We start from the raw sequence: 9,048 nt of genomic DNA, 5'->3' as shown, positions 1-9,048 counted from the left end.
ATGTTGCCACAGACTGTGTGTGTGTGTGTGTGTGTGTGTGTGTGTGTGTGTGTGTAATGTTATGCAGTAAAGTTTGAATTGCACTGTAGAATAAGGTTTAATAATTGATAAATGTACATGCTGTTTCTATATCACACAGTTTATATTAGTTTTTGTTGATCTGAATAAGCAAAGATATGAAATGAAGGTTTGTTTGTTTCAGTGCTCAAACACTGTCATAAGAAAAAAAAGTGTATACAGTTATATTGCATTTATTTTGTCCATTACTGTCCTGTAGAAGTTGTTATACAATCGTACCAGATAAGAGATGATTTACAGTTTTAAAGTTTTCAGCATAAAATGAAAAAAATCAAGGAAATTTTTTTTTTTTCAGCTTTGTTGAAATTTAAGTTTTTGTCTTCTTCTGTCAACATCTAATCATCACTGTTATTTTGTTGAGTATGTCAAAGGGGTTATGCAAAAAGCAGCAATTACACAGCATGTAACAGGATTTGTGTAGACACAAAGGTCTGCTCCCCAAGAGCATTTTGTTTTTTTCCATTCCCATGCTTCCAAAATAATCTTACTTTTTACTATGCTTGAAATAATACTTGTACTGACAAGACAATGAATGAAGGAATCTTACCCTGAAATCTTCTCTTTTTTTATTTGGTTTTTAAGATGTTTTATATGCAACTTTTTATAAACATATTGTAATGTCTGTGTGTGTGTGTGTGTGTGTGTGTATTATACAAAAAAAATTAATATATCTGAGAATAGTATATATAGGGATAGATTATATGTACAATTCAAATTATCATTGAATTATTGCACAAGGGTACATGTTCTGCTGTCAAGATGATTATATACAGGTTTGAGTGGACCTGTGTCTATACAATAACAATAAACGGATATATTTTTGTATAATTTCTGAAATTAAAAAGACATTGGTATTCACGCCATGTTTCTTAGACTCTTTTAAACATACTAGTTTCAGCATTTATCTTGATTCACATCTAAAAGTGTGTTTATTTGCATACTGAATGACACTAAAACTGTCACTGCTCTTTGCAGCACTTTGACTGTGAAAAACTCTTTTTGCTTTGGCTACAATAGCTCCAGTTCCTGAGGGAGTCTTCACAGTGCATGCAAAGAGCAGCTTGATCCATTCCTCATCAGCATGCACTACCCTATAGTCTCCATCCTCAGTTTGAAGACATTGGTGTCAATGTTTCAGTATCTCTGCTGTGTCAAGTAGAAATCTCAATTCTGGTATTTTTCTGTATTTATTCACAAAAGCTTGATTTACATCATTTTGATCAAATTGAATCTAAGAAATTTACTATGCACTTCAGAATGATATAATTCTGCCATAATTGTTGTAATATTACAAGGAGTGCAAGGACAAGAAAGTGATGCTTGATTTGTCTGCCTGCTAGAGATCTGTAATTATCTCTGTTTGGGACCACTGAAAACTGTCTGGGAAAAAAAGCCACACATACAAACTTAGATAACTGCCAAATTCCTCTTACCTTTGCTGTATATGTTAACATTCTATAGGTGTTTTTAAAAACAGACAACAGTTCACCCCACAATGAAAGTTCTGTCATCATCCTCATGTTTCAAATTTATATGATAACTATAAAGTTTCTTCTGTGGAATACGAAAGAGCAGGTTAGGCAGAATGTTAGAGACTGATAATCTCAGTCACCATTCACATTCATTGCAGCTCTTTTCCACATAATGAAAGTCAATTGTGTGGGCAGAAATTGTCAATAGACAGTTGTCTATAGTGTCGATAGTGTAGCAATCCATGGAGCAGAGCAAACACAGAAGTCACTTTCAAAACAAGAAGCTTTCTGTTGGTCAGTACAATGAATGAAATCTATGTGGGGAACTTCTTTCCCCTCACGCAAAACTCCTGATCAAGCACAGATTCCCATTGGAATGACTGGATTTCTCCTTTAAAATTTTCCATAGCAACAGTAAATGTGACTGCACTTTGAGACTGTCATTCTGCTTAACATTTCATTTTGTATTTAATGGAAAAATATAAGTCACTTTAACAGGTTAGAAACAACATGAGGGTGATTAGATGAAACTTTCATCAAAAATTTTCATCTTTGATGTTTCATCCGTCTCTGTTTACAGCATTGCTACATTTAATATATGCCCATTGCTACATTTAAAGGACAAATAATAGGTTCCTATGAGACCTACAATAGATTGCTAATTTAAACATTTTATTTAATATTTACTGCAATTGTTTCTTTAGCCATCAGCTCATACAAGTTCTGATAAACTGCTATGAAAGAAGGTGAAACAGAGAATTGAGGGTGAAGCTTATATACTTTTAGGAAATAAATCAAGTTCATGCTGTAACAAAGGCAGTGATGGCGGAGTTGGGGATCCAAAAGCAAGGCTTTATTTCATAGAGCGTAGTCATAACAGGCAGGGTCAAACACCAACAAACAATAACATCCAAGGCACAGGCAAAAGAGTAATCCACAAGACAGGCAAAGGTCAGGGCAGGCAGCTATAAATAAAACAAAAACAAAAACAAGGTAACTGTCCACGGATCAAAACACGAGAAAGGCAAAATCTAGGAAACTCGGAAGGGCTAAACATTCAATCACCAGCGAAGACAGAGTGTGTGTGTGCTATTCTTATAGTCCTACTAATATGAGGCAGCTGTGAACTGGTAATGAGTGCTGATGAGTCCGGGCAAAGTATTATAGGAAATGGAGTCCTGAGTGAATGGCAAGGTACAGAATGGAGTGTACCAATAGGGCAAAAACACCCCTGAGTAAAGGTAAGTTTATAATGCACACATGGATTAGCAGTTAAAACTTTGCGGTTTGCTTTGCATTCTATAAATGTAAAATTCTCTCTTTCTTGTTTGTTTGCTTGCTTTATTGTGATATTATGTCGGATGTTTGTATTTTGAAGTGTAAAGCTAATTATTTTATTTTATGTTCATTTCGTATCTTCATTATTATCAAAATAATCTGGTTAATTTTGCATGCATTGAATGCATTTATACAACTCAATCTGAATCAATATGACATCCATTTAAATATATATTATGCCTGGTGTTATTCAGATGCATCCATTACTGACTGAGATTGTGTTATTTTATCATTATTCAATTATTCAGTTCTCAAAATGCATAACTTTACATAGAATGTTTGATTTATTATTTTACTTAAATCAAATCAAATCAAATAAAAAAATAAAAAATCAGAGGACAGTTTGAAGTTTACTCTGCATAAATGCACTGCAAAGTAGTTTATACTCAGATGAGTCAGATCTCATGTTTTCAGCCTTAAATGGCATCTCATAAAGTGCCACACACACAGATGACATCAGTGAGCCCATGGTCTGCTTAATACAAGGTTGGCAAAAGGGTTTATACTTTGGAAGTGTAAAGTCCATATGCTATTGTTAACCACATCTCAAGGTAACCAAAGCAATAGGGAGCTTAAATGTTGTTATTTTGAGTATCTGTCTCCTTGAGTATACTCAGAAACATCATTAAGGTGACGAGTCTAGATGGAGGGGTCTTAGACTTCTTTAAATATATTTTTCTGTTACAGGTAAACAAATCATTAACAGAGTGATGGTTATATAAAAGTTCTGGATAAACAGTTTTCTCTTTCTGTGTTATTTCTGTCTTTATATACCTAGTTAACTAACGAATGATGGGCTCAACATATAAAACTCAAGGAATTCAGATTGTGATCTTGTTATTTAATTTAGCCTGTCGGTTAATGACATGACACTTTTGTCAGCATTTATTAATGAATTTAAAAATATTATCAGTGTGACTTGAATAGACTATGATGAATATGATTTTAATTTCTGAATTATAATTAATTTTAATACTTATCAAAATAGGTCAGAAATGTCAGGGCAATACAATTGTCTGAAATCACAATGAAGAAAAAAAATGTCTGATGAAAATAATAACATTTTGGAAATTAAAACCTTGAAAAGTAGGTTGGTATATGTTTTATTTTTATTTATTATAGAGACATATATATATTTTAACATCATAACCAAGTGGCTTCAGTGCTTAGATTATTAATAATTAAAAAACTGTTTTCTTGTGGCACTTACTCCTCCCAGGCGATAAAGTTGTGACAGAAATAAACAATTCAGTTCACAATCATGCATTCAAGATGTGAGGAAAATGTGTTATTACCTTTTACTTCATGGTTACACTGCATGACACACAATCCTTAAATTTAAATGTGTTTTTAAAAAACATTTGCAACATGAATAGACAGAGTACATTTGACATATTCACTGACCGTCCCCCCTCTTTTTTTTTTTTGTTTTGTTTCCTGTTATGTATTATCAACTCTTTACGGAGTGCACCTGTGTGTGCACTATAGGATTTATGGAGTGACGTGTGATTATAGAAAAGAATGCATTTGCTTTCAAGATTTGCCACTCAGAAGCCATATTAATGACTTTCACAGGAATGATTTTAATGAGCAATTGCCATTTTAGAATTGCTGAAGTGTCTACAGTCTTTTAGCGGCATCTTGAAGTAAAAGGCTGGTATTATAAATTATATACATAGTATGTATTTTTACACCATGTTGTATATGGTTATACCTTGTCAGATGAGTATTGTATATTATCTGTTCCTCTATGGACTTTGGGGGTTAAGATTAGTTTAATGACATCTGGCATATAAAGGGGCAATGTATAGAGAAATAGGTGCCTCTGTTACCATGAGACTGTCTGTTGCTATAACAAAATGTTATGTATTCATCAACTCATACTGCTGATGACATTGCAATATTCTTCATAAATAAAACAAGAACCATCAGCGACCAATTCTCCACACCACAAACTGACAAAAACTTCATAACCAGAAATACTCATTCTCTCTCCTCCTTCTCTCCACTCTCGGAGGCAGATGTTTCTAAACTTATCCTTTCCAATCATCCTACTACCTGTACGCTTGATCCTATCCCCACTCACCTCCTTCAGGCCATTTCTTCTTCAGTTATACCCGCGCTCACTCACATTATCAATCTCTCTCTTCACTCTGATACATTTCCCACAGCATTCAAGCAGGCTCAGGTAACCCCACTGCTTAAAAAACCCTCTCTAAATCCAGCACTTTTAGAAAACTACAGACCGGTATTCCTTCTTCCGTTCATTGCAAAGACACTTGACACTCTCTATGTTTCTTGCACAGAACAACCACATGGACAGCAACCAATCTGGCTTCAAAAGCGGCCACTTAACTGAGACTGTACTGTTCTCGGTTACTGAAGCCCTGAGACTGGCAAGAGCAGCTTCCAAATCCTCAGTACTCACCTTGCTGGATCTGTCTGCTGCTTTTGATACAGTTAACCACCAGATCCTCCTGTCCAGTTTTATGACTCTTTGTGTGGAAGCATGGTAATTTGCATATGGAACTTGAATCGAAATTACTAAAGATTCTCAGGACACTAATATATTGCCTATGTACCAACATATAATATACACGCTCGTTTAGATCATCAGAAGGCGAATTCATATATACTAAACATGGTAGGGTTACATATATGTAAGATGACATGAATGAGTGTTTCGATCATAAGCCTGCATAAAACAGTATAAAATCTCAAAGACAACATACACAATGACCTGAAGGATATGTGTGTTCATTCAAAGAAAGGTTTTCCTATGAATTAATTAGTAGAAAAGTCCATTTCTACTGTGCATTTGCCTCTTGCTATGGAACATGCAGTGATTTTCCCTACTTACATTCCTGTGGGTCATAAAACCAGTGATATCAGCATTAGTTGCCATGGGGACCAGGGGGGGCCTGGTGTCGTTCGCAGACATCCTGGCGCCAAGTTTATTGGGTGAGGGGTCTGTGACGATTTGTTAATCTAATGAATAACTGATTTGTTAAATCAAATGAAAAATTGTGTTTTTGATTGGTCCAGACGCTACAATCTACATGTCATCTTTAGGATCTGTCATTCAGAAGCATGGCATTTCCTATCATTGCTATGCTATTGACACTCAACTCTACTTCTTATTGCAAACAGATGATCCGACGGTAGCTATTCGCATTGCAGCCTGTCTGACAGACATTTCTGGCTGGATGAAGGATCATCACCTTCAACTCAACCTTGCTAAGCAACCCAGCACTTCATCACAACCAGGCCTAAGTTCTACAATACAGCTAGGTTTGTCAACCATAACTCCTTCCAGGACAGCCAGGAACCTTGGAGTTGTGATGGATGATCAGTTAAGCTTCACAGACCATATTGCTACAACGGCCCGGTCCTGCAGGTTTGCCTTATACAACATTAGGAAGATTAGACCCTTCCTAACAGAGCAGACCGCACAACTCCTTGTCCAAGCTCTTGTTCACTTCAGACTGGACTATTGTAATGCTCTCTTGGCGGGCCTTCCTGCACGTACTATCAAGCCTCTGCAACTGATCCAGAATGCAGCAGCCAGAGTGGTCTTCAACGAGCCGAAGAAAGCTCACGTAACACCTCTCTTCTTCAGCTTGCACTGGCTACAATAACCGCTCACATCAAATTCAAGGTACTGATGATTGCCTACAAGGCAACCACTGGCGCGGCAGCAATATACCTAAACTCGCTAGTTCGGACCTACGCGCCCTCCAGAAGCTTGCGTTCTGCAAGTGAATGATGCCTCGTGGTGCCATCCCAAATACACACAAAATCACTCTCACTGACCTTTTCCTGGACTGTCCCCAGCTGGTGGAACGACCTGCCCATCTCAGTCCAAGCAGCTGAGTCTTTAGCCATTTTCAAAAAACATCTAAAGACACATCTTTTTCGCCATCACCTGATTTCTATTCTACCACCACCACTATTCTATTCTATTCTATTCTATTCTATTCGTTTTGGTCTAATTTATATATATATATATATATATATATATATATATATATATATATATATATAAACCTTGCTATGTGCACTGTGCTAGACTAACTGAGACTTGTCACAGCACTTCTATATTGTTGCTCTCTCATTGGTCTGATTGCTTCTACTTTGCAAGTTGCTTTGGATAAAAGCGTCTGCTAAATGTAAATGTATTCATATCTTACACATTAAGACAGAGGCAGCATTTGCCTCTTTGAGCTTCTTTTTATGACTCAAGGATCTTTCTATTTACACAAAACACCAAGACACAGCTGTCAATGCACCTCTCAAGCAGCATTGTGTCCAAGTATTTTTCCCAATTATTTTCTCAATGGGAATTTCAAGAAGCCTTGAATCACAACAAACAAACTCAAAATGAATCACAACATTACAAGATTCCATTTGTAGCTTCAAAAAGACTTCTTTTTTGAACACGTGTCTTTTATAAGGGAATGTGGTACTTGTACTATTATGATTCTGAAGGACATAATAACAATATATCTATTGTTGTCACAACAGCAAAATATCAGTAGTCGATACCAATATGAGTGAAATTTCATGATTCTCATTACCACTTTCTGATTAAACTAGCATTACTTTTTAAGTACACATTCTCAAGTGATTCAAGACAAGCAAAGTCTACAATATAACAGATCAAAGTACAAACAACAGAAAAAAAGTACATTTGATTGATATTAATGGCATAACAGAGAGTGTCAATTCTACAGGCTACATGTATGAACAGACTGGAAATTTTGACACATCCAAAAATAAAAACAAGCATAGTACCTACTACTGGTAGTGTAGAGGGACTGATAATATTATATTTTATTTTAGCAAGTACCAGTACTTTTGACATCCCTACAATAAATATTTAAATATATGTAATTATATTATAAAAGTTGTTAAAGAGTGTAGAGAGACTGGTTTGATTTCATCATTTGCAAATGCATTTTGCTTTATGCTCCCATAAACCACAGGGTCATCACTGATGAGCTCTTTTGCCTGGAACTTCCATTTCCATGGTAAGAACGACTTCACTGATTGGTGGATTTCTCTTCAGGGTTTATGGGAATTGTAATTATTAATCTGGGATTAAACAATTAAATTGAATGTTATACAGTATATTGATTTTCACAAAAAAAAAAAAATCTTATATCAATTATATCTTATATCAATGCTTAACAACATATGGTAAGTTTTTTTTTATTTGTGTGTGATTTAAAAACACTGGCTTTTGACTCTTATAAACCAAGGGTGTCTGCCAAAACAACAATCACCACAATAAAATTTCAAGCACATACTCAACATTTACCTGTTACTGTTTCACTACAAAAAAAAAAAACACAACTTACATAACTTACAGTAATATTTCAGTGGATCAAATAACATGATACAAAATTTCACACATATTTACATTCCCAGTTTTTTTTCCAGTAAACATCCTTATGGGATGATGTATAAAAACATAATGCAAATACATGATGCAAATGCAAATACACGCATGGCACACAGAGATGACAAAATATTGATCTCTTGTTTAATCACTTTGTTTTTTTCCTTTTTTTATCTTTCTTTTAGTTTCTTTAATCAATATTATATAATGAAGCAGAATATTGTTTTAATGACAAGCAGCTGCATTTGTTTTGTATTCTGCCAGTGACGGTTACTGTCATTCGTCAGCATGTAAGAAGAGCACATCTGCTCAAAGATTCTTCACTTCACCCTGACTGTTCCATCTGACTGTCAGTCATTCTCAGAGGCGGACAGTAACTAAGTACATTTACTTGAGTATTGTACTTAAGTACACTTTTTGAGTATCTGTACTTTACTTGAGTATTATTTTTTCTGGGAACTTATGACTTTAACTTCACTACATTTGAAAAACAAATATTGTACTTTTCACTCCACTACATTTCTATCAAGATCCTCGAAGTAGAAAGTCGTTAGCAACTTTGAAAGTCAGTGGGTGATTTCTTTCTTCTCTAAAAACTGTATTTTTTTCAGACAGTTTATCAGTAATCACTCTTAGGGCTACATGAAGTGATTTCCCAGCATTTTTTGAACACTGACCAGTTGCAAATGTGATATTTATTTACAACAATTCAATAATAAGAAGTTAATATTGTGATATATATTAGACACAATATTGTCT

Source organism: Sinocyclocheilus rhinocerous, unplaced genomic scaffold, assembly GCF_001515625.1.
Source record: "Sinocyclocheilus rhinocerous isolate Xijiao unplaced genomic scaffold, SAMN03320098_v1.1 scaffold550, whole genome shotgun sequence".
Taxonomy (NCBI): domain Eukaryota; kingdom Metazoa; phylum Chordata; class Actinopteri; order Cypriniformes; family Cyprinidae; genus Sinocyclocheilus; species Sinocyclocheilus rhinocerous.
The sequence above is the reverse complement of the archived record's forward strand: the minus strand, read 5'-3'. Positions refer to the sequence as shown.